Source organism: Rattus norvegicus, chromosome 12 (assembly GCF_036323735.1).
Source record: "Rattus norvegicus strain BN/NHsdMcwi chromosome 12, GRCr8, whole genome shotgun sequence".
Classification (NCBI taxonomy): Eukaryota; Metazoa; Chordata; class Mammalia; order Rodentia; family Muridae; genus Rattus; species Rattus norvegicus.
In genome coordinates, this window is record NC_086030.1 from 31,475,046 (window position 1) to 31,498,553 (window position 23,508).

Below are 23,508 nucleotides of genomic sequence, written 5' to 3' on the forward strand. Positions count from 1 at the left end.
ATTGGGCTGACCTTCCACCAGGCGTCTGTCATCAACCTTCCACATCATATGTAAAATCTCCATCATCTCGCAAGAAACCAGTAATAGTCCTTTTGTTTCCACCTCAAACAATACATACGTTTCAAAAAACAAATTTATCATCTTTGAAGGAACTAGCCATTCTGATTTTGCTTTGAGTATGTATTATACATTTCTACTGTGGTTTGAATGTGGTCCCTCTGCCCTTGCACACACATCCCTCCAACAGAGGTGCTGTGTTGGAAACCTTACGCTCAGTGTTGCCGTGTTGAAGTAGAGAAACTTGTAGAAGTGAGACCTGGGGCTAGAGAGATCGATCCATGATTAATATTTTCTGTTGTTTCAGAGGACCTGACTTTGGTTTCCAACATCCCCATTGGACAGCTCACAATTGCTTGTGACTCTAGCTAAAGGGGATAAGAATCTTGCTTCTGGTCTCTGAAGGCACCTGCACGCACATGGTGAGCATATATCTGTTCGGGACCATATAGGTACATAGATGATAAAAATAAATATTTTTTAAAAAGATGAAACATGGTAGCTGGCTAGATCACTGAAGGTGTCACTAGTGAAGGGAACCTTAGTTCCAAGACAGATCTTAATTTTTCTACGAGTGTGTGTGCGCGCGTGCGTGCGTGTGTGTGTATGTGTGTGTGCGCGCGTGCGTGCGTGTGTGAGTGCTTGTGTGTGTATGCGTGTGTGTGTACATGTGTGTGTACATGCACACAAGTGAGCATGCACGCGTGTAAGTGTGTGTATATGTGTGCACATGCATGTATACATGGGTGCACATGCATGTGGAGGCCTGAAGTTCATGTCTGGAATCATCCTCCATTGCTTTTCTACCTTGTGTATTGAGACAGGAGCTCTCAATCAAACTCAGATCTCACCAACATGGCGGCTAGTCCTAGCTAGCCTGTCTCCCTAGATCTAGGTCTGCAGCCCAAAGTCAGAATGACAGGTGTTACACCATGACAACTGACCATTTCCATGGTCTGAACTCTTCTTCAGGCTTACATGGCAAATGCTTTAACCACTGAGAATTTTTCCCAGAACCAGGAGCCTAATTGTAGTAAGAGCTTAACCCCTGAGTTATTTTCTGACTGTCTATCTCATGTTGTGATCTCTGCTGCATATGATCCTGCCATTGTGATGGTATCTACCCTAAGACCTTCATTAGGACCAAGTGAGAGGCAATAGCATGCCCTTGCCTTTCCAAAACTAGGGCCTGTGTCACTGTCTCCTCTTTAGAAGGGATTTTTACCAAAGTGATGGAAAATGAGCTAATACAGCAGATTCATTATTTTTCTCACTGCCTATGACCAAACACTAGGCAAATGATCGTAAGGAAGCATTGGTTTATTTGAGCTCACAGTTTAAAATGGTACAGTCCACCAAGGTAGGAGGAGCTTGAAGCAGCCAATCACATTGCACCGGGAATCAGAAACGGAGGCTGGTGCTCAGCTCACTTCCTCCTTTTTATTCAGTCCAGGACCCCAGCCCACGAGACCTAAGGTGGATTTACCCCCATCTGCTAACCTAATCTGGAAAACCCCTCACAGGCATGCACCAGAGGCCCGTATCCTGCGTGATCCTTGATCCTATGGAACTGACAGAGAAGGTTAGCCATCACACTTAGGGTAAGCACGGAAGCCCATGATTGAGTTGAACCCACACAACACCGAAAGCAGGTCCTGAACATTCCTCTCCTCTTGGTCTTTTCAAAGATTTGAGAAGTACGCACCTTGTTCTAGGAAGTTAAATTGAGATACTGAAACTTGCTGGGAAAAAGCAAGACGATTCGAGTTGAAAGCTCTCCGTGAGTCAGAGCAGCAGATGGGCATTCATAAACTGTATGTGCTTTCCGCATTGCAGTTTAGTGACTGCTGGGGATGAATCTGACGTAAAGCTGGGCACAACATCCTTTTATACTGGATAGACGAGCGGAGTGTTAGCAGCCCATCCGTGCGCAGGAACGAGGCACAAAGAATGCAGAAGAGGATAATTCTGACGCGAAGATTGGGATCCTGTTCTAGTCAGGTTTAACCGTGAACTTGACCCAGCTTAGAGTCACCTGAGGAGGGAATCTCAGCTGAAGGAGTGACCAGAGCTGAAGGAGTCCTCAGTTGAGGACTGTCTTGATTGTAAATTGATGTGTTGGAACAGGGCGGGTGGTACAGACCAGTGTGGGCGGTACCATTCCATGAGTAGGTGGCCTTGGGCTGTCTAAGAAAGCCAGTTGAGCACAAGTCAGTGAACAAGTCAAGAGGCAGCACTCCTCTGAGATTTCTGCCTCGTGACTTTGCTTAATGACTGAGGGTGCCCTAGAAGTGTAACAACCCTCAGTGACAGCAGCCCTCAGTTATCCAAGTGGCTTTTGGTCCGAGTGTGTCTTATCACAGCAACATAATAAAGCCAGAACAGATTCTCTGCCATAGCCAGAGATGAATAGTGTTGACATCAAACAGATTCTTTAGGCAGAAAAAAAAATAAGTCACTACTTCTTGGAAGACCAAGCTAAGACATGGAAAGCTGCCTGGAAGATAATTATACAACTTCAAGAGATTTCTGCCATTCAGAAACTAGGCGAAAAGATTGAGCAGAGGTTAAGGGAAGGGAACTAAAGATACAGATTTCCTAGCTCCATTGTTTAGGCTTATAGTCGTTAGAGTATATTGGGGTGCACTGAGCAGTGGTGGCACATGCCTTTAATCCTAACACTGGGGGTGGGGTGGGGAGAGAGGCAGAGGCAGAGGCAGAGGCAGAGGCAGGCAAATCTCTGAGTTCGAGGCTAGCCTGGTCAACAAAGTGAGTTCTTTGGGACTCCCCCACACACACCCATAAAGAATATACTGTGGCTTGTAGAACAAATGTCCCTCAGGCCCCCAGAGGCAATGGGTAGAAATCTTGGTCCTTAGCTGGTGGTACTGTTGAGAAGAGACTGGATTCTGGATATGCTGACTTTACCAGTGGATGAATCCATTAAAGAATCCACAGCTGAATGGGCTGTTAGGAGGTAGGTTCTGATTGGGAGGTCACTGGGATTGTGTCTTTGAAGACCTTAGACTCTTCTCTCTCCGTCTCTTTGACTCTCTGTCTCTCTCTGCCTCTGTCTCTCTCTGCCTCTGTCTCTGTCTCTGTCTCTCTCTCCCATCATGAGGTGATCAAAGACTCTGGGGACCATGGACTGAGTCCCCTTTGACTGTGAGCTCAGATAGAGCCCCCCTCCTCACCACAGTACCTTCTGACTACTCTGTCTTAGTGATACAATGCTGTCTAACACAGGATACCGGCGTCTAAACAAACCCAGCCGAGCAACTTTCCGTATGTCATCTATACTGTCAGGGTGCCCGTCTCTTAAAGTTTAGAAAGAAATCTCTATAAAACAGGAACATGGTACCAACAGGTATTTCTCTCACGATGACCCATCAATTCAGCTTTCAAACTTTTCTCAAGTTACTTTTAGAATCTAATGCTATTTTAAGAGACCTACCCACATGCCTCTCATTATTTTTAGCACGTAAATTATGTGCAGTAGACCCACATTTTAAGATTTCTCTCAAGACTGACTATAGCATAGTGGCTATGGGGCGTAATGCAGTCAGTAGGGTCCTCACTCGGCAGACACAAGCCCTGGGTTCTATCTCAGCACTACATAAATCATGGCTGGTGGTCTAGGCCCATAATATCAGTACTGGTGAGCCAAGGGCAGGAACTCAAGACAAGGTGGTAGAGATGAGAGGATCCCTAGGACTTTCTGGCCAGCTGGCCTAGTCTTCTTAGTGAGCTTAGAGCCAGTAAGAAAACCTGTCTTTAAAAAAACCCAAGGTGGAACCCGATGTAGATCTCTCCTGAGAGACACAGCCAGAATACAGCAAATACATAGACAAATGCCAGCAGCAAACCACTGAACTGAGAACGGGACCCCCATTGAAGGATTCAGAGAAAGGACTGGAAGAGCTTGAAGGGGCTCAAGACCCCATATGAACAACAATGTCAACCAACCAGAGCTTCCAGGGACTAAGCCACTACCCAAAGACTATACATGGACTGACCTTGGGCTCCAACTTCATAGGTAGCAATGAATAGCCTAGTAAGGGCAGCAGTGGAAGGGGAAGCCCTTGATCCTGCCAAGACTGAACCCCCAGTGAATGTGATTGTTGGGGGGAGGGCGGTAATGGGGGGAGGGTGGGGAGGGGAACACCCATATAGAAGGGGAGGGAGAGGGGTTAGGGGGATGTTGGTCCAGAAACCTGGAAAGGGAATAACAATCGAAATGTAAATAAGAAATACCCAAGTTAATAAAGATAGAGAAAACACAAACACACACACACAAAACAAAACAAAAACCCAACAACAAAAACAAAAAAATCCCCAAGGTAAACAGTGTTCCTGAGGAGAGGTAGTCCTTACACACACTGTCTCTCCCTCTCTCATCCACCAATGCACACACACAAAGCATGCATGCTTGCCTGCACACTGCACACACGCTCTCACATAAGCAAACATGTCCATTTGACCTGGCCTAGAGGCATCTGAGTCTCCTGAGAGGCGAAGCCTTGACTGAGGAGTTAAGGGTCAGACTGGTCTGTAGCCATGTCTGTAGGGGACTGACTGTCTTGATTCTTAGTTGAGGGAAAGCCTAGCTTGTTGCGACTGGCAGCCTTCCCTGGGCTGATGTCCCTGGGCTGCCTCTAAAGCAGTTAGCACACGATGAGCCTTTCCACAAGACAGCAAACAGCACCCTCCATGCTTCCTGTCTCCAGATTCCTGTCTCGAGCTCCTGCTCTGACTTCCTTCAATGATGGATTATGACCTGGAAGTGTAAGTGAAAGTAAACCTTCTCCTCCTGTGAGTAAGTTGCTTTTCTCCCCCGGGACATTCTGAGACCCAGTTGGTGCAAAAGCTTGGGCACAGCCAGTGACTGGTCAAACATGTGTCTCTCAAAAGCCCATGTGTTGAAGGTGTCGTCTACTGTCTGTGGTGTTACTGGGGAGTGTTAGAATATTTCAAGGAGTAGAGTCTAGGAGGTGGTCCTCTCTTTACTTTAGTATATGATTGCAGTTACATAGGGAAATTTCAGGACTCCGGTCTCTTCTGTTCTCCCTTTTGTTCATGACTATGGGTGTGCACTTGTACCATTACAAAGTCTCCACCATGATTAGCTCATCTTCCCTTAACCACGACAGTACTAAAAGATATTACACTAGCCTTAGAGGCCTTTGAGGGTGGACCTCACCTCCTGTGTCCATTCGCCTGGTGATACTAAATAGGAAAGCATCAGACTTAATCTTACTTAGGGTTTAAATCGCCATTTAAGAGGGTGGAGATATCTGGATTTCATTGAGGTCCAATAAGACAATGCTACTTCTTCCTGGTCAAAAGAACGAGATCCAGGTGCTGGGAGACAGCTGTACCATTAAGCATACACAACGGTGCTCTTACAGAGCAGCCATGTGAGGAGGCTCACGTCTGCCTGTAACTCCAGCTTCAGGGGATTTGAGCTCTCTTCTGTCCACCGCTGATACTGCACTCAAGTGCACACACATACAGATACACAATTAAAAATAAACATTAATGTCTTAGGATTTCCATTCTGTGAAGACACCATGACCAAGGCACTTCTCATAAGGGGGAACATTAAACATGGCTGGCTTGCAGGATCAGAGGTTCAGTCCATTATCATCATGGCAGGAAGCAGGGCAGCGTCCAGGCAGGCATGACACCGGAGAAGGAGCCGAGAGTTCCACGACTTCATCCAAAGGAAGCCAGGAGCAGACTATCTCCCACGTGACTGGGAGGAAGGTCTCAAAGCCCACCCCCACAGTGACACACTTCCTCCACCAAGGCCACACCTACTCTAACAAGGCCACATCCACTCTAACAAGGCCACACCTCTTAACAGTGCCGCTCCCTGGGCCAAGCACATACAAACCACCTCAATTAATCTAAACGAGAATGGTAGTGCATGCCTTTAATCTCAGCACCGGGGAGGGAAAGGCAGGCAAATCTCTGTGAGTTCAAGGCCAGCCTGCTCAACAGAGTTAGTTCCAAGGCAGTCAGGGCTATACAAAAAGAACCCTGTCTCCAAAATACATACATACATACATACATACATACATACATACATACATACACACACACACACACACACAAAATGAAATCTTCCTCTGGCCCTGAGTGGGGACTTTATATTGAAGCTATCCAAATTATTATATGCTATTGTCTCCTTATCCAGCTTAGACTGTCAATCAGTCAATCACTTACCCAGTAGTCCATTCCTAAGGAAAACTGACTCACCTGAAGTCATGCTTAGAAGAGTAATTATCCCCTTAGCGAGACAGTGTCCCAGAGCCCCTCCTCTGCTCTTAGAGCATCTTGTAGCTCTGTGGACTGCCCACCTTTTTGAGTTATTTAGAAAAGTATAGCTTTTGCTTTTTCTTCCTTTGAAGATATTATCACCATGATTTGTGTGTGCATCTGTGTGTGTGTGTGTGTGTGTGTGTGTGTGTGTGTACTGAATGCTATGTGGGTATCCACAGAGGCCAGAAAATGGCATTATGTCTCCTAGGGCACGAGCTAAAGGTGGTTGTGAGCGACCCAGTATGGGGGGTGGAATAGAAACTCTGGTCCTCTATAAAGGGAGCAAGTGCCCTTAACTGCCGAGCCGTCTTTCCAGCCCCGCTCCCTGCTTCTTCTCTCTTCTTTCAGATGATAACCAAACCCCGACCCTGCTTTCCCATGCACTCTCTCGGATCTCACTCGTTCTCTCTGACTTAGAGGGAGGTGACAAGTTAAATTTTGGGTGTGTTCCCTGAGCTCCCAGCGTGACAGTCTCAACAGAACAACTAAGAGATGGAGCGCAGACATGACAGGTTAATGATAAGGATTTGGAAGTCATTTGTGTTAGGTTGACAGGAAAAGGCACCTGAAGGGTGACAACCCCCAGAGAAGAGCATGTGGAACATGAAAATACCAGAGAAGCATTTGGAGGTCACAAAGGCCAGCAGGTGAGCAGCCTCCCCATAGAACATTCAGGACACCTTTGATCATCATCCAGCAAGCGTTTCTTGGAATTTCTTATGCTTCCGTTAAAAGTCTACGATGATATCGGTACAGACAAGTTTGTTTTCTCTCTGTGGGATTATGTAACAGCCAAGCTAGCCTGCTTGGCGAGTTCCAGGCTGTAACCAAAACATGGATGGTCCCTGAAGAGTGACACCTGACCTTGTGCCCCTTTTGATGTCTAACCTCCCTGCGTGGTTTTACAGGCATGGATCTAGAAAGGGGAGCAGAGTTCGTGTGAAAATAAATCGGATTTGGGTGTGACCGCAGCTCAGCTCTCTGAGTGCTTGCAGAGCGAGTCTTTGGTTCTGTCCTTAGTACCACACAAACCAGGTTTCCTGGGACTGACCAGCCCCTGGGACCGTCAGAAGTTCAAGGTCTTCCTTGGTTACATAGTGAGTGTCAGTACTCAGATCATTCCAGATGGATTTAATCCAAACCTCCTCCTTGCAGTCTCGCTTCCACAGGACCAGAAAGTATCATGCAAGTTGCCGAGGGAAGGAAGCAGTTAAAAGTCCTGACACCTAGGAACGACAATGACCAGCATGGCAATCTAGCCATGAAGGTTTAATAGTGGCATTCACCTGTGGTGGTAACCAGCAGCTGCCTGAGCGGACTTAGGGCCTACTCGACAGGAGGGGAATCATGACTGCTACCAGTAACCTAGTCAACTACCCAGAGCACATGAGGTCACAGGTCTTAGAAGAGAATCCATTCTTGTCGCTGTGCAGGACTAGTGTAATTCCTAAGTATATTCTAAATCTTACCTCACACCCACAGATAAGTGTAGCTACCTCCCCTCATCAAGGAAGCATCTTTACAGCAAATGGGGACCATCACAGAAAACCACAACTGGGCACACTGCTGAGGCCAATGAGTTATGGGGGGCGGGGTTCTAGTCTCAATGGATTGATCTGTCTGCAGTTCCTGCATCTATGGCTCAAGGGACATCTTGGGAGAGGAGACTGAAAGACTGTAAGAGCCAGGACATGAGGAAACTGGCTGTGTGTCTTTCTCTGTGTCTGCATAAGTAACTCCTAACCAATCACTATCAAAGGACGTGCATAGGTGGGGAAAGTCTCATGGGGTCTTACCCTAGACAGAGAACTGCAGGCAACCAATACCTGACCAGAGAGGAGAAATTAACATTTCCCAGGGATAACACAGTTGTTATATAATACAGAATGGTCAGTTCTGAAACCATAGGCACACAAATAACAAAAATGGGGAGTTGGGGATTTAGCTCAGTGGTAGAGCACTTGCCTAGGAAGCGCAAGGCCCCCAGCCCCGAAAATAAAAGAACCAAAAAAAACAAAAAACAAAAAAAAAAAAAACAAAAATGGATCCAGCAGTTGGATTTGTGTGTGTGAGTGTGTGTGTGTGTGAGTGTGTGTGTGTGTATGTGTGTGTAATGTATACATAACAATAAAAAAGAAAAAGGTTATCAATCTGACAGCATGGTGGGAAGGAGTTGGGGGGAAACAGGAGGGGAAGAAAGTGGGAAAGTGACATAATTATATTTTAATTGAAAATATAAGCTAAACCCATTAAAAATTAGACTTTCAGTCTCTGCTCCCCCATGGTGGAGATCCACGCCATATTATTATATAATTGCTTGGACCTACTTTGATATTTTATTTCCTGCTTTCCAGATTTCAACTCTTTTTTTTTAAAAAGATGTATTTATTTTATGTATATAAGTGCACTGTAGCTGTCTTCAGACACACCAGAAGAGGGCATCAGATCCCATTACAGATGGTTGTGAGCCACCATGTGGTTGCTGAAATTTGAACTCAGGACCTCTGGAAGAGCAGTCAGTGCTCTTAACCGCTGAGCCATCTCTCCAGCCCCAGAGTTTTCAACTCTTAAATTTGCTTTTTTTCTTCTTCTTCTTCTCAGATGTATGACTTAACAGGCCATTTCTTAAGATCAAATTCAGAAAAAAAAAAAATGGAGCTTGCTTCCTTCTCCTCCCTGGGTGAGATGAGAAGCTACCCACTCCCCTTCCGGACTTGTTCCCTAACGTGTTTCCATCATTGGCCTTAACACCGAAGTCATTAGGGCAGACATTACATTCCGGGAAGCTGAACATGGCAGTGCTTTTCTTTAATCCCAGCACTCAGGAGGCTGAGGCCAAGGCAGGTGAATCTTTGCGCGTTTGAGGCCAGTCTGGTCTACATATCAAATTCCAGAGAAGCCGGGACTATATAGTGCTGCCCCATCTCAAAACAGCACCGCCCACCCTAAAACATACCCCTTGTGTCTTTTTGCAGAAAAATACTGATTCTGCACAGGATTGGGTGACACGATTTGTAACCGTGGGCTGCTACTCAAGACATTGCATGAATTCCATTCCTCACTTCTATTTGTCTGGGAGAGTCCCACCTCTGGGTACGTGACTGTTAAAGACTTCATCTGCTAGAGAAAATTTTAAAACAGCTACTAATTTGAAGCATTTGTGAATGTTCCCTTTTCTGAGAGTCTTAAAGTTATTTTAAATTTTTATTGTTAGTTAGTTAGTTGGTTAGTTAGTTAGTTAGTTAGTTAGTTAGTTAGTTAGTTAGTTAGCGTGTCTATGTGCATGTGCAGTTCACAGAGCACACATGTGGAGGTCACAGGACAGCCTGGAGAAGTTGATTCTCTCCTTTCTAGCATATGGGTCCTGGAGATATAACTCAGGTTGCCAGGATTGTTGGCATGTGCTTTTCTCTCTGAGCCATTTTGCTGGCTCGAGACATTATATTTTTCACAATACCTTAAAAAAATAATGTTTTGTAAAACTGTATGGGCATAATATATTATCTGCATGTTTGTCTGTGTACCATGTGCATGCAATGCCTGAGAGGTCCAGGAGAGGGCGCCAGAGTCCCTGGGACTGGATTAACAAACAGCTGTGAGCCATTATGTACACTCTGGTACTCAAACCTGGATCCTCAGGAAGAGCAACGGGTACTCTGAACCACTGAGCGATCTCTCCAGCTCCTATCATACTCCTCCACTCTCCTATGATAGACACCTTGGTTTGGTATAGCATCGAAAAATTGCACAGGTGTCCCCACATTGATACCTGAGCTGAGAGTGTGTGCACAGCTCAGTAAAGCACACACACACTTGGTGCTTAGACCCCCACACAAAGATACACACTCAAAGAACGCTAAGCCGAGTTTTCTAGTTCCTTCTGTCTGGGGTTGGGCGAGTAACCTAAGTGTTCTTCCTTCAATATCCTTTAACTGTTTTCCAACACCCGTAGGAATTTTTCTCTACCCTTGAGAGTAAACACACGTGCACCTGCACGTGCATGCACGCACGTGCGCGTGTGGTCGCACACACACACACATACACACACAGTTTCTGTGCCATATTTAGACATATGTTTCTGTAATAATCTTGGCTCCAGTTTAGCCAGGGTTTTTTTTTATTTTTATACCAACATTGTGTTCTGCCTCCTGTGTGCTTCTTGCAACCGTTTGACAACTCCTCTTTTGTTCTAGTTCGATTTTTCCTCTGGAACACAAATTACTCCTAATTAGCTGTCTATCCTGTTCTTCCATATATTTCAACTCTTCCCTAATAATTTTCATGTCTGCGTTCTGGGCTGTACATTTCTTTTTTTATTCTTCTCTCTTTCTTGCCATGCATAGATCACTCTGCTTCTTTTAACTTTTTTTATTCGTGTGTGTGTGTGTGTGTGTGTGTGTGTGTGCGCGCGCGCACACACACACACGCGTGCGCACGCGCGCGTGCGCACGCACGCGCGAGAACATGTGCATACATGCATGCACATGAGTAAACTCAGAAGGCGTTGAATCCCCTGGAGCTTGAGTTACAAGTCGTCGTGCACCCCCCAATACATGTGCTAGGAACTGAACTCAGTTCGTTCCTTTACAGGAGCAAAGCTCTTAACTAGTGTGCCATTTCTTCAGTAATGTGTTGGTACCTCCCTCTCTCTTTCCCTCTCCCTCTCCTCCTCCTCTCTCCTTTTCTCTGTGCAGTACCCACACCGGCCAGAAGAGGGCACCAGAGCCCCCAGAAGCAGTAGTTACAAGTGACTGTGAGATTCCCTAATACAGGTGCTAAAAACTGAACTCAGATTTTCCAAAAGACATCTCTTAAGTCCCTCATTCTGTTTCTGATTGGCCGAGCCAAAGACCAGTTTTTTGCCTTTATTTTGGTTCTGTAATTTTAGTCTGTTTCTTTCTTGACCCAAAGTGCCATGATTTACTATCTTGTTTTTATGGTTTTCTTCCATGTAATAAATACCTGGTGGATGCCCATGTGTGTGTGTGAGGGCACACATGCCCACAGGCCAGAGAAGGACATCTCTCGTTGTGTTGTATCATTTTCTACTTTATTCCCTCAAGGCTGGGCCTCTCACTGAACCTGGAGCAAGGCTGGCAAACCCAGTGGTCCTCTTGTCCCCATACCCCAACAACGCTGAGGTTATAGGTACATGTGGCCATACACAGCTTTTTACATGGGTGTTGTGGACTTGAACTCAGGACCTCGTGCCTACACAGCAAGTGTTCTTATCTTCTGAGCCATCTCTCCAGCCCTCTGTCCTTCCCCCACTGTTAAATCTCAGCTTTCTGTGCAGCATCTTCTCAGATCAGAGTGTAAAGAGATTGTCACAGGGTGCCTTCTGTCATTTTCCCTTGATTCGGTTTTATTTATTTCTTTTTAATTAATATAGATTGAACATGCTGTTATTATTATTTCCACATGTCTGTTTTGCCTGCATATATGTCTGTGTGCCACAGGAATGCAGTGCCCAAAAACGCCAGAAGGGGACGCTAGGTCCCTTAGGACTGGAGCTACAGATAGTTGTAAGCTGCTATTAAGAGCCCTGGGAAATGAACCTGAGTCCTCTGGAATAGCAGCCAGTGTTCTGAACCATCTCTCCAGCTCTCTCGATTTAATTTTTAAAAGCAAGTCATTCTCTTTCTTTAGGACATAAAGCGTGCATGCACATATGCATACACACACACACACACACCCATATAGGTACCTCTGTGCAGTCATGGATGTCTATGGAGACCAGAGGACAACTTTGGACATCATTCCTTAGCTGTCACCCACCTTTCTCTTTATAAGACAGGATCTCTCACCAGCCTGGAACTTGCCAAACAGGCTAGGCTGCTAGCCAGCTCGCTCTAGATATCTTCCTATCTCCAATCCCAATCTCTTATTAAGTATGCACCACCGTGCCCAGTGTTCATGGCCCTGGGAGACTGAACCCAGGGCTTGTGTGTGCCTTTTGCTAACTGACTACGGCCTCAGCACAACATGGTTTGAGAATAGATCTTGCTTTGCAGTGTAGGCTGCCCTGGAAATCACTCTCAAAGTCCAGACTGGCTTCAAGCTCTGGTTACTTCTCTTTCCTCAGTCTCCCTCATATAGAATTACAGGTTCAAACACTGTGTCTGGCTTGCAAGTTAATTTTGTCTGTTTCTGTGTCAGCCTCTGCCAGTTGATAAAGAGCCCTTGGAAAATATGTACCACCTCGAATTCAGTGGCTAGACACGAGCATGTGAGTGCTTTACGCATGTTTATTGAATGGATAAATGTTAGTCCTCCATTTTTTCCCTCTCTCCCTTCCCTACCTATGCACTCTTCCCCCCCACCCCCAAATCTGTGATAAGGAGGCCAGGAAAAGTATCTTCTGCAAGAAGACATCCAGTTGAGACTCATAGTGGAGAAGAGAAATTGAACTGCTGTCCCCGCTGTGATAGGAGCCTCAGGGGGCCCTGGCCGCAGTGAAGTTCTGAATTCTAAACAAGATGAAAGCCAGGCCACTAAAAGGACAACGCTAGAGGCTCGCCACAGGCTGCCTGTGAGGTCTTCCCCCTCCCAGACTCCCACTGAGACCAGCACTGTAGGGGACCACATCTTCCCAAGTCAGATTTTAGGTTAATCCTCCACTCTTCCAGTTTTCACAGGTGTGGAATTCATTTCACGGTGCAATTTAATTCACCTTGAGGGAGTTGGGGAAAGGGGGTCAAATGAGTTCTGGAATATTCTATATGCCTGTTCTTCCCTGTGCCTGGTTAAAAGGGTGTCGTCCTACGGCTATACAGTAATCTCCTTCCATTGGAACACTTCTTCCAGGAAGGGGACGTTCATGGGATTCAGGAAGAAAGCGAACTTCCCATGCTTAGGGAAGCTGGAACTTTGAAAGATGCTAGAAATCACAAGATGCTAAGAGGTAGCTCTCCCTAAGGTTACAGAAGCAGTGGACGATGCTGGGTGAGCAGACTCCGGCCATCACAGCTACCTAGGGGAGACTCTCTCCTGGCCAGCTGCCTCCAACCCCCCACAGAGAGCACCATGGCTTCAGATCACGAGTTGTCACCCACGCTGAAGTAGGTTTCTGGTGATTCGGCTGCTTTTGAGTTGAACATGTGAGTCACACCTCACACATACTCCTGAAGGAACCCCCATGAATTCAGCAGTTCATCCAGTTAGGCTTTGGTGGCATCTTCGTATAAGGGTGAAGAAAGCGAATGGAGAGCAAGCAAGAAATGTAGCAAAGCCAGAAGCACGAATCCACTGGTTTTCCCCTGCTCTTGACTGTGGACTGACGGGATGTGACTGGCTGCCCCAGTTTCTGACTCAACTCAAACAAGGGCTGGTACCTTTCTCTTGGGGGTATTTCCATCACAGCAACAGAAACTGGGCCACAGAGAGAGCTAGCCCTGATAGGACACGCTTATAATCCTGACACTTTGGCGGCTGAGGCAGGAGTCTAAGGCTGCCTTGGATTACATAGTAAAGTACGGGCTAACCCAGTCAACGTATTAATACCGTGTTTCAAATTTTAATTAGTGAAAACCTATGAGAAGACTCCATTGAGAATATGCAAACACCAGACCACCGTATTGATATATAAGTGACTTGAATAGAGAAAGCTTTTGTCACAAGGAGGGTCAGTGAGAGGGCTAAGTAAAGGGCAAAATGAAACTAGAAGGATACTAAGAGGACCTATGTAGCTATTTGGAAGAAGGCGTTCAGACTGAGGCTACAAAAAGAGTTGCCTTGGCGTGTGGGCTGATGGAACCAGAAGTGGGCAGAGGGTACGCACCTCCCTATTGAATAGGTGGCACTGCGATTCAACAAAATGTGTCTCCTTTGAAAATAGAGCTAATCGCTGTGTAGCAGTGCCCTGGTAAAACAACAGCTGTAGTTTGGGAGCACAGGTCAAAGGGGAGGCCCACTGCAGCTCTCTGAACTCAATTTCAGCTGTTCGAGGGTTGAAGGTGAAAGAAGATGTCCGGCAAAATAGTAACTCGCGGCCCTCTGAACCAGTGCAACCCACCTTACTGGACGACCCACGTCTGAGACTGCAGAGAACGCAGCCGTTTCTGTTCTCCTGGAACTGTGTTTGACTCAGACTGGATTATGGCCCCAAAGACAGCAACATCCCAATCACAGGAGCCTCATCTGGGGTGTTCGTTAGTTTCATTGTCAACTCGAGACAATCTAGAATCGTTTGGGGAGAGAGTCCCAGTGAGAGATTATCTAAGCCCCAGGTGTGTGTGTGTATAGGGGGCAGCCTTGATTGTGGGCGTGTCTAGAGAGGGATGTCTTGGTCGTGGGCGTGTCTGTAGGTGGATGTCCTGGTTGTGGGCGTGTCTGTAGGGGGATGTTTTGGTTGTGGGCGTGTCTGGGGGGGGAATGTCTTGGTTGTGGGCGTGTCTGTAGGTGGATGTTTTGGTTGTGGGCGTGTCAGTAGGGGGATGTCCTGGTTATTAGTTGATTTGAGAAGAGCCAGCCTGAAAGTGGGCAGTATTGCTTTTGGGTTTGGATTCTGAACTGTGTGAGGGTAGACAGTGACGAGCGAGCACCAAGCGTGCTCGCACTCATTGCTTTTCGCTCCAGACCATGGCTGTGATGCGTCCAGCTTTCTCGGGCTCCCGTTACCATGACTTCTCTGCAATGATAGATTGTAACCTGGAATTATGAACTGAAATAAACCTTTCATCTTTAAGCTGCTTTTCTTGCCAATATCTTACTCGAAAGCTCAGGTTGGTTTGAAGGTCACCGTGCAGTCCCGGTCGTCGGCAACTCACTATGTTGCTCAAGTCGGCCTAGAATCCAGTATGTCACCCATGCTGATCACGAACTTATAGTCAGTCCTCTTGCCACAGCTTCTTAAGTGCCACCTTAGCTGGGCACCACCATGTCCGCCCCCCACCAAAAGACCCAACAACAACAAAAATAACAAAAAGAAGGGGCACAGTTTTCTATAGTTTGCAGATTTTTGCTACCCTCTTTTGTTGTTGCTGTTGTTGTTGAATTAACATTCTATTTAATAAATCGAATGTGAAAAGTTGCAGGGAATCAAAACCACCTGGTTAGTAGTCTCAAGGTAATAAGTTAAGTAAATAAACAAAACTCCTCATACATCTCCGCACTAAGTATACTTGCAGAACGTGACTTGTGTGTGTGACATATTAACATTTATTCTTATATTTAAATGCATTTTGGGTTACGGTACCCTTTTTGGTTATATTTGCTTTTCTCTGTGGTTATAAAAAAATGTCTCTGCATGTAGGTTTTGTGTTTCGGTGATGCACTGGGGATTATGAAAATTATTAAAAATCGAGCTTATTTATGACATATTAAACCAGCTGATGGAGGCTGGAAAGATAGGTCAGAGGGTAAGAACGCTTGCTGATCTTATAGAGAACCCAAGCTTGAGTCTCAGCATCCATATCGGGAAGCTTAGGAGTGCTTACAATTCCAAGTACACAGTATTTGATGCCCTCTTTTGGCCTCTGTGGGCACTGGGGCACCTCTGTCTTTGTCTCTGTCTCTGTCTCTGTCTGTCTTTCTTTGTCTCTCTCTGTGTCTCTGTCTCTGTATGTCTTTCTTTGTCTCTCTCTGTGTCTCTGTCTCTCTTTGTCTCTCTCTGTGTCTATCTCTGTCCGTCTCTCTCTCTCTCTCTCTCTCACACACACACACACACACACACACACACACACACACACACACACACCTCCCTCAGCCCTCAGCCTCAGCCTCCCCACGCAGATGCATTCAGGTGGGGTGGACATCTGAGCAGGTGGCTGCTAGGGGAGACGAGGGACTACTAGACTCAGTCTAGGAAGGCTTTTCCTATTAACTCCTTCACTATCCCCTAGCAGGTCATTTCAAAGCTTAGATTCTATAACTCTATCCATTTTGTAGCTAGTCATAAGCATAATTAAAGAAAAATGAGGGACCGGAGAGATAGCTCACTGGTAAAGCAATCGCTCCACAAACGTGAGGGCCTGAGTTTGGATCCCCAGAATCCATATAAAAGTAGGATGACCCAGATGTGATGGTGCATGCCTGTAATCACAGTGGTCCTCTACAGCAATGGTTCTCGACCTTCCTAATGCTGCAGCCCTTTCATACAGCTCCCGATGTTGCCGTGACCCGCAACCATACAATGATTTCATTGCTGCTTTATAACTGTAATTTCACTACTGGTATCATAATGTAAATATCTGATAGGCAGGAGATCCGATACGGGACCCCAAGGGGGTTGCAACCCACAGGTTGAGAACCACTGCTTTGGAGAAATCGGAGGGAAAGATAGAATCCCAAGGCCACGTGCAGAGGCAAACAAGAGAACCTGTCTCAAACAAGGTTTACAGGGAGTTTACCCTCTGACCTCCACACACATCATGGCACAGGCATGCTAACACTCAGATACACAGGAACATATATGCATACACATACCTAGTTCTTATGTATATACACAGAAACATGCATCTCTCTCTCTCTCTCTCTCTCTCTCTCTCTCTCTCTCGCTCTGACGCTTCCCATGCACACATACAATAAAGAAAGGAGAATACAAATATCAATGATATATTAATGGCTTTAAGAATGGCACCTGCTGGGGTTGGGGATTTAGCTCAGTGGTAGAGCGCTTACCTAGGAAGCGCAAGGCCCTGGGTTCGGTCCCCAGCTCCGAAAAAAAAAAAAGAACCAAAAAAAAAAAAAAAAAAAAAAAGAATGGCACCTGCTCAGTCGTATAAAGGCTTGGTTAGGACCAGACGCAATGAGAAGTGTTAAATGCCATAAAAATATAACATGGCACAAATAAAATACACAATTGTGATAGACTTGCTAACGGCAGGAGAGCCAGGCTCATCTCTTTGAAAATAGGTTTTAAATTTCAGATCTATTTATTTCTATGTGTATGCACACTTCCCTGAGTATATGTGTGTGCCTCCCGTGTATACAGGCATTTGCAGAGGCCAGGATACCAGACCCCATGGAACTGGAGTTACAGATGGTTGGGAATCACCATGTCGGTGTTGGAAACCACCATGTTGGTGCTGGAAACCAAACGTCGGTTCTTTGCAAGAACAGCAAGTGCCCATGGTCACTGAGCCTTCTCTCCAGTCCAAAGAAAACCTAAACGTTATTTATGTGTATATGTGTGTGCCTGCATGAGTTTATGTGCATCGTGCATTTGCAGGTTTTCATACAGGCTGCAAGTCGGATCACATTACGCTAAAATTAAAGAAGGCTGTCACCTGCCTGACGTAGGTCCTGGGAACCGAACTCGGGTCCCTAAAAGAGCAGTGAGTGGTCTTAACTGCTGAAGCATCTTTCTTGCCCATTTTCTCCTTATTGGTGTCCATTTTTTCCCCCTCCTGGATGAAGAGGCGATTCAACAGAGAATCTTCTCTGAGAACCGTGAAATTTAAGCTCTTCAGAGTGGAAACAGACCTGCTTTTTCCTCCTTAAAGGAATGTCATTCATACTTTGAAGCTTTTTCTTGACAGCTTCTGTCTGGCACTCCACACAGCAGCTGGATGGATGGCCTTCGTGTTACTTGCCTCCTTCAGTACACCCCATTTTCCCATCACCCAAGACACGCAATTACTTCTGAGACAGGGCTCATATTAAGTATTCCAGGCTAGACTGAATTCAAGAACCTCCCACCTTTCTTGGCATTATCGGTTGTATTTCGCTTTCGCTCTCTTTATCCCTCCCTTCTCCTTCCCCTCCCTCCTTCCTTCCCCTTCCTTTCTCCCTTCTTTCCTTCCCCCCCACCCCACCGTTTCTCTTCTTTTCCCTCCCTCTCCCCATGCTCTTGGACTCCTCATTCCCACTTCTTTTTTCCACATTCAAAATAGATGCGCTACCATTAAGCCACGCCCCCAACCTGTCCTGGAGGATTCTGGGAAAGTGCTCTATTATTGAGCCACATCCTCAGTTCCATACTGGGATGTTCTGGGCATGTTCTCTACTGATGAACCACGAGCCCAGCCTTCCTTTCGCTTTTGAGGCAGAGTCTCACTAAATTGCCCAGGTTGGACTTGAATTTGTAATCCTCCTGCTTCCGTCTCCAGAGGAGCTGAAATCACAGCCTCGAGTCACCAGGCCAGAGCATTAATTAGCGCTTACTGAATAAATGTCTTGAAAAGTGTCTCGAAAAATGCATAAAATATCCAACGCATTGAGAAAAATCTCTGTGTATAGAGAAAAACAAGCAGCAAACAGAAGTGCCTGATGAGATGGGTCGCGGTGACACAAGAACATTGAAGCCGGCCTCTGGCTGTTGACAATGTCATCGGAGTGTTAGTGATGATATCAAAACGCTGCCGATCATGTTAGGAAGCTCAGACGGGGAACAGAATAACATCTAATGGCAACTGTTAAAGCCCAGACAGTGCAGGAGTTTATGGGATGGACACTGAATGAAGGAGGTGACTGCATAGAGAATAAGAAAACAGAAGACTGAAGGGAGGAGGTGGCTTTTTTTTTTTTTCCAGTGCAAGGCAAGTGGAGAAGAAACTCTCATATGGACCTAGAAGTTATGCCCCTCAGCCACACTCTGGAAATGCCATCAACCATGTTAAAAATGATAAAGTAAGAACTTGGTTCTGAATTAAAAATTGAAATGAAGGGGCCAACGAGTGGGTAAAGGTGCTTTCTGTGAAGGTTAAAGACCTGAGTTCGATCCCTGGGACCCCCGTGGTGGGAGTAGAGAACTGACTCCTTCCAACCCCTAACCTTCTAACTAAACTGTCCTCTAACCTCCCCATGAGGAGCTGATTGTACCCCTAGCGCCCACGTAAAAGCTGGGCATGGCCACGCATGTCTGTAGCTTCAGCAATGGAGAAGTGGCGGGGACTCAGAGGTTCCTGCCTGGCAGAACTCGTGAGCTTATGACTTAGGGTGAGACCTTGACTCAAAAACAGAAAAAGTAAGAAGGTTGTTAAGGAAAACACCCAAATGTTGATGTCTGGGCTTCACGTGCATGTTCACAGGAGCACATACACATACACATATGTACATATGCACACATACATGAGCACACACATATGCACAGATACAGACAAACACACACAGATACACACACACACACACACACACACACACACACACACACACACACACACACACACTTTAAAATACAAAACCAAATTGGCTATTTCTTTTCTTAGAACCCAAACTTAGAACATCTATGACCCTACTCTGGTTCCCAGACGGAACCCCACAGGGGTCAGCAACCTCTTCTAGCTTCACCATGATCCTCTGTTCTCAACTGTGTCACAAATGCAGACTGTGTTAGTCACCTTTTAGTCATTGGAACACAAGTACAGTATAAGGAAACATGGTCTAGTTCTCTGTTTGAGGAACCAAACCACAAACATGGCCCTTGGTGACTCCCTGGGCTCTACTTTTATATAACCCATGCCCCAGCTTTACCAGTTCCTGTTACTGGAACCAGACTGGACGCTGGTACAGCATTCAGGCAAACAACCATGTCTCTTCTGCTTGCTTCATCGGTTCTTGAATAAGGCCCTTGAATAAGGGATGGTGTCCTTAATAACTAGGTCAGAAACGCAGCATGCGTGAAGTGGCAGAACTTGCCACTTTTGAAACAAGGCTAGAAAATCAGACTCTGGTTAACACATGGTCTGAACTCTGTGTGTGTGTGTGTGTGTGTGTGTGTGCACGCACACACATAATTCATATGGAGACCAGAAGATGACCTTGGGTTACTCCTAAGGAGCCACCTGCCTTATTTTTAAATGTAGGATTTTAAATATATATATATATATATATATATATATATATATTACATATTTTTCTCATCAATTTGGCTAGGATGGCTAGTGGCTGGGTCCCAGGATTCTTTTGACTTTGTTTCCCCAGCACTGGGATTACATGTGCAGGTCGCCGTGCCTGTTTTTTTACGTAACCCTTGGAGGTAGAACTCGGGTCAGTATGCTTAGATGACAGGCACTTACCCACTGAGCCATCTGCCCAGCCCCTAGTCTCTCTCTCCTTCTTAACAAACAGGTTGCAGCCAAGGCAGGTGGCGCAGCCTCTGAGCTCCGAAGCTGAGCCCGAGGCTAAGCAGCGTAATGTTGTATTTATTGGATTCTATTACACATCCCGGCCTCATCCTTTTAAGTTTTATTTGTTGCCCGTGAAATTTTAATCAGCCAAAGAAAAACAAACACATTATAAAGAAAAAAGCCAAGATAATGGAGGCCGTAAAACCAGCAACTCCATATTAAGTACTTAAAAAAAAAAGGCAGGCAGTGATCACAGCTAGAGGGTCAACAGGAAGAAAGTTCTGGAAGAAATGCATCAACTCCTTTTACTCCAAGCTCTCCGCATTGTGCGTCGCTGCGGTGGGAAACAGCTGGGAGTTTTCACTTGGAAGATTGATACGATTGGTAAGATTCACTGTCATGCTGACAAGATCTAGGATCACGGAAGAGGTAAACCTCGGGCCATCTCCGTAAGGGATTATCTAGATTAAACTGTCCGTGATAGGGAGACCCACCTTAACTTCTGGTGAACACAACCTACAGGCTGCATTACCGAACAGAGACAGCAAGCTGAGGGCCTGCACTGCATACGAGTGTGACCAGTTAGCTCATACCCTCCTTGCTCTCACTTCCTCCCTGCATTGTAACGGACTGTACTTCCAAACTGTGAGTCAATATAAACCCTTCCTCGTTTAAGTTGCTTTAGCCAAGGATTTTGTTGGAGCAATGGGGAAAGTATCGAACCCAATATCCCTAACCCAATATCTTAATAAGAGAAAGGATGTTGAAATAAAAAAGCCAGGTTTGGTTAAACCCCTGCACTCAGGAAGTAGACGAAGAACTCTCAGAGTGTGAGGTCAGATTGGTCTACAGAGTGAGTTCCAGGAAGGCCAGGGATATACACAGAAACCCTGTCTCAAACACACACACACACACACACACACACACACACACACACACACACACCAACTCAAAAGAATATAGTCAGTAAGGAAGGAATTTACAGCTGATAAAATTATTTTACCTCAGGTGGCAAAATAAATATTGTTAGCTTTCCTCTCACAGGACAAAAGATTTAGGGACACAAAGCTACAAGAGGAGATGACAGGCATGAAGAACTCAGGGTAGAGATATATGGAAAGCTGATCTCCCTAAACAGCTGTGAAGAAGTGCAATAGAAACAATGCCCTAAAATGTCCTTCGAGTGAAGAAGAAAACGATCTCTGGGAAGGTGGCTCGGAGGTTAAAAGTGACTACTGTCTAGTACCCCATATCCAGCAGCTCAGGACGGCCTGTACCTTCAGCTCCAAGAGATTAGACACCCTCTTCTGGCATCTGTGGGCATCTCTGTGTGCACACAGATATACTTTCTTTTTAAAGTCCTAAAAATCTGCCTGTCTAGTTTTTATTGTTAATTGGGGATTATATCTTAAAAGAAAGTATATCTTACATATACTTTGAGATTTGAAGTCTTTCTCTTCACCCCTCCCATTTATTTATTTACTTATTTATCTATCTATCTATTTTTACATTTCCATCACAGCCCCCTCTCCTCCCAGTTTCCCCCTCACACAGCCCCTCCCCCATACCCCCTCTTATCTTCACCTCTGAGAAAGGGGGAGGTCCCCCACACCAGATACTGACCCATCCTATTACCTCACAGACTTGAGGTCTTTCTAATGCAATAAGAAAAAAAAAACTTCCCCCAAATATATAGATATAAAAGTGGGCTGAACTGTTCTGCCCTTGTAGCTTCTGCCAGGGCTGTGGCATATGGTGGCCAGCTATCAATTTCAGAAGACAACATCCCATGGTTTGAAAATAGGATGGGCTTTACCCTCCTGAAGCAAGGAAGCAGCAGCTCATGACAGTGCACATGGACGGTTTTGCGATTCCTTCATCTGATGGAGAACAGCCTCCCTCCAGACTTCAGATCTCTAGCAGCAGTGAGCTTGAGCATATAAAGTACGCAGTCCCTCTGACACGAAGGTCTGATGGGAAATGATAATTCAGCTCTGGTGGGGAAAAAGACGGCTTAATTGGGGATAGGGAGATGGTTCTGTTGGTAAAGTGCTTTCCTCACTGCCTTGGGACCAAAGTTTAGATCTTTGGTGCTCAGGGAAGGTCCGGGCACAGTGGTAGCAACTTCTAATCCCAGCAATGGGAAAGCAGAGACAGGAGGTTCCTGGGACTTCACTGGGTCAGTCAGTCTAGCCTAATTGGTGAGTTCTAGCTTCAGTGAGAGACACAGTCCTTCTGAAATAAGGCAGAGGACAGGTAGAAGGCTCCCATGCTACCAAGCTACCAAGCATGAGTTCAATCTCTGGAACTTACATGGTAGAAGGAAGAAAATGATTCCTGTAATTTGTCCTCTGATTCATATATATATATGTATATATATATACATACACATATATATACATACATACATATATACACACACACATATATACATACATATATATACACATATATATACATACATATATATACATATATATACATATATATATATCACACACACACACACACACACACACACACCAGGTTTACTATATGATAAGAAAACCTTGCTTGGACTTATCCCTGACATGTGCACATAGAGAGATGCCTCTGGGATTTCAGTAGGAGTTTGACACCTAGCAAGGTGGTGATGATTCATCTCCAGAAGACAACAGACTATGAGTCATCCATGCACATGGCCAGAAAGCATGACATCCACTGCCCGGCCTATGTAAACTATTTAAAGTGCACAGTGGTCCTGCAGGAGATGAATCAACATAGATTTCACGATTAGTAGAAAGCCTAGCCTGGGCATGCAGGCCTACTATCCCAGCTACCAGAAGAGGCTAAGGCAGGAAGACTGGAATATCAAGGCCAACCTGATCAACACAGGGAGATACAACCTCAGAATTAAGAGTAAAAAGCAGGCTGGGGGCGTTGTCTGGTAGTTGAATAGTCAGTTGCTTAGCATCTGCCAAGCTCTCGGCTCAAGGTGTGGGGTGTGTGTGTGTGTGTGTGTGTGTGTGTTGTAAGAGGTTAGAAACATTCCAGTATACAATTCAATCCCTGAATCCCACATGATGGAACGAGAGAACCAACTCTTGCAAATTGTTCTCTGATCTCCACATGAGCATTG

The 23,508-nt window shown here is 45.6% G+C and overlaps 1 protein-coding gene across 13 annotated transcripts in view; it reads right to left on the bottom strand.

The window, feature by feature from the left end:
* The window catches only part of Caln1 (calneuron 1), a 491,884-nt gene that overhangs the window by 27,082 nt on the left and 441,294 nt on the right, over positions 1-23,508 (bottom strand).